A 5793-nucleotide genomic window follows, 5' to 3' on the forward strand; every position below is an offset into this window, starting at 1 on the left:
TGAGTGCTTATGCAGTACTTCTTTTGAGGAGTGTCTGCTCAGTTCATTTGTCCATGTATTGAATGGGATTTGTTTTGGGGATGTTAAACTTTTTGAGTCATGTTTATCTCCTGTCTGATGAATAGCTGAACAAAAGATTGCCTCTTCTCTCCGTTGCTTGTTTTCCTTGCTGTACAAAAGCTTTTTAATTATGTGTAATGCCATCTGTCATTTCCACAAGCAGTCTCTTAAAGCCCTCTTCCTGAGGTTTCACTCCATTTTCTAGAATGTCAGTGTGCACCTGCAACTGTGTGCACGTCAGAGTGTGTGCTCTTCACCAAAAACCTGTATGTGCTGCATCACCAGTCATTTCCCAGCATGCACTTGCTCCCTTCCCTTCTCTCCATCCCTGCCTGTATCCAAGGGGCACTGTGGAGGAAGCATCCTGTCCCAGAGCACCACTGTCCCGTCCAGCTGTCTATTCATTCCACTGCTGCTCAGGAGAGTCTGCCACAGTGCAGTGCGAACATCCACACAGAAATGCACTGCTCTGAAAAGCCCTCTTGCTTTTCCTGGCCCAGCACCAGCAGCTTATTCTTCCTAACAGGTGTCCTGAGGATGTCCATGTCCCAAGTCACACAGCAGTGACTTCAGAGAGGTCGAAGACACAGCCCTCCTGTGCCACACTGTCCTTCAGTATGATGATGCCATTTTCTTTCCAGCTACCTTGGCACCTGGAATGAAATACAAGCAGACCCTCGCCAATTAAGTCCCCTATAGGTGGGGCTGAGTGGGGAAATAGGTTGAAAGAGGAGGGAGAGAGGTGAATAGGAAAGAACACAGAGCTCAGAATATGGAGGCTGGTTGTTGAAGCTGGCTAGTTGCTCTGCCAGTCACACATTATTTCATAGCCTGAATTGTGTTAGCTGCAGGAGTCTCTGGAGATTTAATTAAAAGGATGCGTGTCTTCTACAGACATGAGAAACTGTGCATCCCATGAGTCCCTGTACATTCTTTACACAACCCAGCTCCATTATCACTCTTCCATGGTAAACACACACACACACACACACACACACACACACACATGCACACATGCATAACAAATTCACTATTTTTTCCTATGAATTTAAATCTAAGAATATCTAGCTCTGTCAATAAATGGAGATGAACCATGTTTTGGATCCAGTTGTTTAAGGTTTAAGTACGTTTCTTCAAGAATGTAGGTTGGTCCAAAGGCACTTGCTCCATCCCTATGAATGGAATTGAATTACCAAGCTTGCACAGAGTATTAGGAGAGAGATCTGGGGACCAGAGCTGTTCGGAGTTCGCATGACACCTAGGGCAAACTAACTGCTCTACGCACAACTAAGCGAATCTCCCCCCACATCCTTGCTCATCCCACTGTTTTCTCCTGCAGTGGAGAAGCAGGCAAGGGCACAGGCAACACCGTGCAGGACTGACCTGACACCCACTGAATCCAGATGACGTCATATCTCCCGAAGGGGAGAGTGAATTCCCACAGGCTGTAGCAATGGTAACTCTCTTCCTTGTCCACTCTGCCCTGCAGGTAGTTCTGGGCTTCAAGCAGGAAAGACTCCATCAACCAGCTCCACTCTGTCGAAAATGGGCAACAAGACGTGCTTGCTGACCCTGCCGATCCCAGAGCCGCAGTCCAGGGCACAGTCGGTTCCCGCTCTCCTGGGTCCCTGCAGAAAGGTACCTTGTGGGACACTTCGGTACAGTCTCACCCTGAGGTGCAGACACCCCATTGACCTCTTTCAGTTAACCTTATTTGGGTCAACTTTACACAATAAAATGTGCCTTCAATGAGTTTAAACAAATATGGTGATGTATAACCATGTACCTGTTACCCAGGTTGAGATATAAAATATTTAATTACTTTTTCCCAAAAGTATCCAAATATTTCTAGTTCTACTTTATTTTATCCAAATATAAGCCTTTAAAAGAATAACACACTAGTATTTTCAAGTAATATCTTAAATTTAAACAGTTGATAATTGTCTCCAAGAAATGAGATAAATGAGCCTCTGGTGGTAGCCCTATAAGATAGAATTTTGATGACTATAATTTGGGTTAAGCCCATTACTTTGTAAAAATGAAAGGGGTTTGCCAAGGAGTGGGAGTTGTTCTGAGTTTTAGAATTACTTTCTGAGTTTTATAAATAGAAATAGTTCATGTTATATTGGGATGATTGAATTTGTTTTTAAAACTAAAGTTTAGAACTCTAAATTATCTCCTCTTACGTAGATGGTGAATTTTGGGACTTGAACTGAGGATTCTAATTGTTTCATTCGCTGGATGGTATTATCGGTCTCACATCTATTCCTTTCTTTTTGTTTTTTTCTTTTTTTGTGTGTGTGGTACCGGGGATCAAGCTCAGCCTTGTGCTTGCTAGGCAGGTGGCAGAACCACTGAGCTAAATCCCCAGCACCATCCCCTCCATTCCTGATGGCACACGGCATGCTCACCTAGATAAAGGTTAGTGTCAGCAGGCTCCTTGTATCCTCTTTTTTAAAAAAGTTTTTACAGTTTATTAATCCTCTCTGAAAGACAGGCACTGCGAAGTCTTTACTCCTTTGTTCTCGGATCTCCAGCTCACTTTTTGCCAGTACCAACACTGGCCTTTGCAGTGCCCCTGACTTTCTTCATGCTGTTCTTGCGTTCCTTCCGCTGCTTTCTTGACGTCTTTTTCTTCTCACACAGGCCATGTCTTGCAAGTCTATGTTTGGGCTCATTTTTCTTCGATAATCCAAAGAATCATAAATCATGCCAAAGCCAGTCATCTTGCCACTCCCGAAATGGCTGAATCCAAACATAAAAATGACGTCCGGTGTAATCTTGTACATTTTGGCGAGTTTTTCCCCTTCTGTCTTGGGTACTGTTGCTTTCCCGGGATGAAGGACATCAATGACCATTTGTTTCTTTTGAAGTAGTCGGTTGGACATGAACTTCCGGGTCCGGATAGATACCGTGTCATTCACGATGGCAACAGCTCCTCAGGCAGGCAGGCAGGGGAAAAACAATCCTTGTATCCTTTAATGTTGAAAATTTTCTTCTTTTTGTTCCTGAGACTACATGTTTACTAGAAAATTGTTTGAGTCTGTGCATTAAATTGGAAGCGAGATATTGGTGTGGGAGTGGGGGTAGTGAAAAGTCAGCTAATGCAAACCCTCTCAACATGCTTCTATATAATTAAAGTTCTCTGAATCATGAAGATTCAGCTGGTCTAAATTATTTGGCCATAATTGGGATGACTACTGAATAGGTTTCATGCTAGAAATTATAGTAACAGTGTACTTGAAGTTACCAATCAAAATCTTTGAGGGGGGGGTACCGGGGATCGAACTTGGATCCTTAAGCTTGCAAGGCAGGAGTGGGAACCACTGAGCTAAGTCCCCAGCCCACCAATCAAACTCTTAATGACAAAGCCTACTCTTGATTTCTCAGGAACTGAGAATAAAAGATTTGGCTAAGGATTAAAGTTAAGTATGAGCAGAGGGAAACATCAAAAAATCTGCTTTATGATCCACCCAGAGGAATCTCCTTATGCTGGGAAGGTACAATGAAAAAAAAAAAAAAGTGAAGCAGTTGTAGCTTTTTTTCAAACACAGTGAGTATTGATATGTAGCCCCCTCTTTATATCTATAAAAATTATCAATAAAAAACACAAGATGATGATTATTGTTGCCACTTAGAAGAGAACCTAACTTAGGCTGCTAATATTGCAATTCTAACACCAGAACTAGAATTTAGATAGAAACTGTCTGCATCCAGTGCCAGTTCTACATTAGGAATGTCACCTCAAGTGACAACTGTTATTCCCTCGGTACCATCTATCTAATGCTGAATTCTAAGACTTCGTTCAGATGCAGCAGGAAAGGGATCTATGATTTATTGTTTAATGATATCTGCCACAACTATAGGTGGAGGAAGTAGTAGTATAATACATTGCTGTGGGTTTGATCAATTCTACTTATGCCATGCTGCCTCCTTCATTCAAATGTTACAGTTTAAACTAATTCAGAAAAGGACCTAGGCTAAAGTTTATGTTGTAAATATAGTGCTGTAAAAGCAGCATCTTCTAAATGAATTCATAAGATGGGAGAAAAGATGGAGAAATTATTTTAGGCTACTAGAAGTGGCTGCACTAAAAACTTGTATCCTCAATAAGAGATTTTCATGGCAAGTTTTTCACATAATTACTTGGCTCTGAAAGTTTCTATTGACCATGTTGATCTCATTAAAATAGCAGGTGGTTTTAGAAGTAGAACCATGGACACCTAAGAGATCTATGCCAGAGGATTTTAAGGTTATAAAGGGTGAACTCTTCATGAAATGCAGAAACATAAAGCTGCTCTGGTTAAAACAAGGCCGGGCCTCGCCCGTGAGCCTTCTCATCCTCCTCCAAGGAAGCCCTTAGTGAATCTCAGCAAAATCTTAGGGCTTTTAAATCACTGGTGTTTCACTCCCTGCTTTTCCAAAGAAACTGAGGCCCAGGAAGGTGAGATAGTTGAAGCAGAATGTCCTTGAAGAGTCTTATCCTCTGAGTAGTATTTTTCACCATTTTAGATGTATAATGTTGACTACAGTTGTTCCTGAAAGTACTGTTGTTTACAATCCCCCCATGCCTTTCCTCAGATGCTCTGGCCTCCAGCCTCTCCCCACTCCTGCCCAGTTCTCTTCATTCCATTTCCTTCCATTTCCTTCCATGCGGTTGGCACTGCCTCCTGCGTCCTGGCACCACTGTTCTTTTTCTGCCTCATTCACAAGCGGCTCTGCTGAGAAGGGACATTTAAAGGCTGATCTCCAGACTGCACTGCTCGTCCCTTGGGGACCGCAGCTGCAGAAGCCGGTGCACTGACATCTGATGCCCTTGTATTGATGTGACGAGAGCTACATGCAATGTGGCGTCTCAAAGCAAAGTGTTTTGTTTTCTTGTTATATTATGTTGTTCGTATTTCTGGACGCATATAAAATAGTAAAATACTATTAGTAATTTCATTTTAGTTTTGATTCTGCTCATGTGTTTTGATTTGAAGAACGTTATTTAAGCTCATCTAATCGAGTTAAAAACTAAAATGACAGAACTTGATGGCTCTGTATAAAAGCCATGAAATATAACAAGTTAGATCCAGATCTGTTAGTCAGCCAATCTCTGAGAAACGTCAAAAGCTAAATGCAATCGACAGTGGTTATATTTTATGAATTGCTTCTTTCCCCTACTTGAAAGCTGAGGAAAGTTATCAGCTGTACCACTGACATTACGTTGGTATTATTTATTTATTTCCTGGAGTAAATACATTTGCAACTAGATTAAACAAGTTTCTCACTGTCCCATGTCACTAAGTGTTGAAAGGAAAACAAAAATTTAAAGTAAACGGTCTCCCCTTTCCCAGCTGACATAAGAATAAATCACATCAGATGCTCCTATCCCCTAACTCCTTGTTTCTTGACCCAGATATAAATTTAGCAGATCATTAAGGTCAATATACTAAAATATCTTTCCTTTGAAAAGACCGTGTTTGTACTTAGAGGTCACAGCTGCACAATGGGCCTTGTCTACTAAGAAGGACTCTTTATATTTGTTTGAAAGGAACAGCAGCCTCTTTTCCAACATAAATACGCAAGCGCAGACTTCCTTTCCCAGGTCCGTGGCTGAGCTCCTGGGCTCTGTCTGACCAGCTTCCCCGTGGTCAGCTTGGCATTCCACAGAGTGACAGGGCGGCTGGATTACTAAGCTTCTGAAATGTTTGGGGATCAGAGTCGGCCTCACCATGAGGCAAGCAGGAG

The 5793-nt window shown here is 42.1% G+C and overlaps 2 pseudogenes; both read right to left on the reverse strand.

Moving 5' to 3' along the window:
* Positions 1–476: 476 nt before the first annotated feature.
* LOC117286897 overlaps positions 477–5793 on the reverse strand; it is a 20711-nt pseudogene continuing 15394 nt past the window's right edge.
* On the reverse strand, positions 2599–2978 carry LOC104869000 (annotated as a pseudogene).

The sequence above is a fragment of the Fukomys damarensis genome, unplaced genomic scaffold, assembly GCF_012274545.1.
Source record: "Fukomys damarensis isolate Sample0158 unplaced genomic scaffold, DMR_v1.0_HiC HiC_scaffold_19, whole genome shotgun sequence".
NCBI lineage: Eukaryota > Metazoa > Chordata > Mammalia > Rodentia > Bathyergidae > Fukomys > Fukomys damarensis.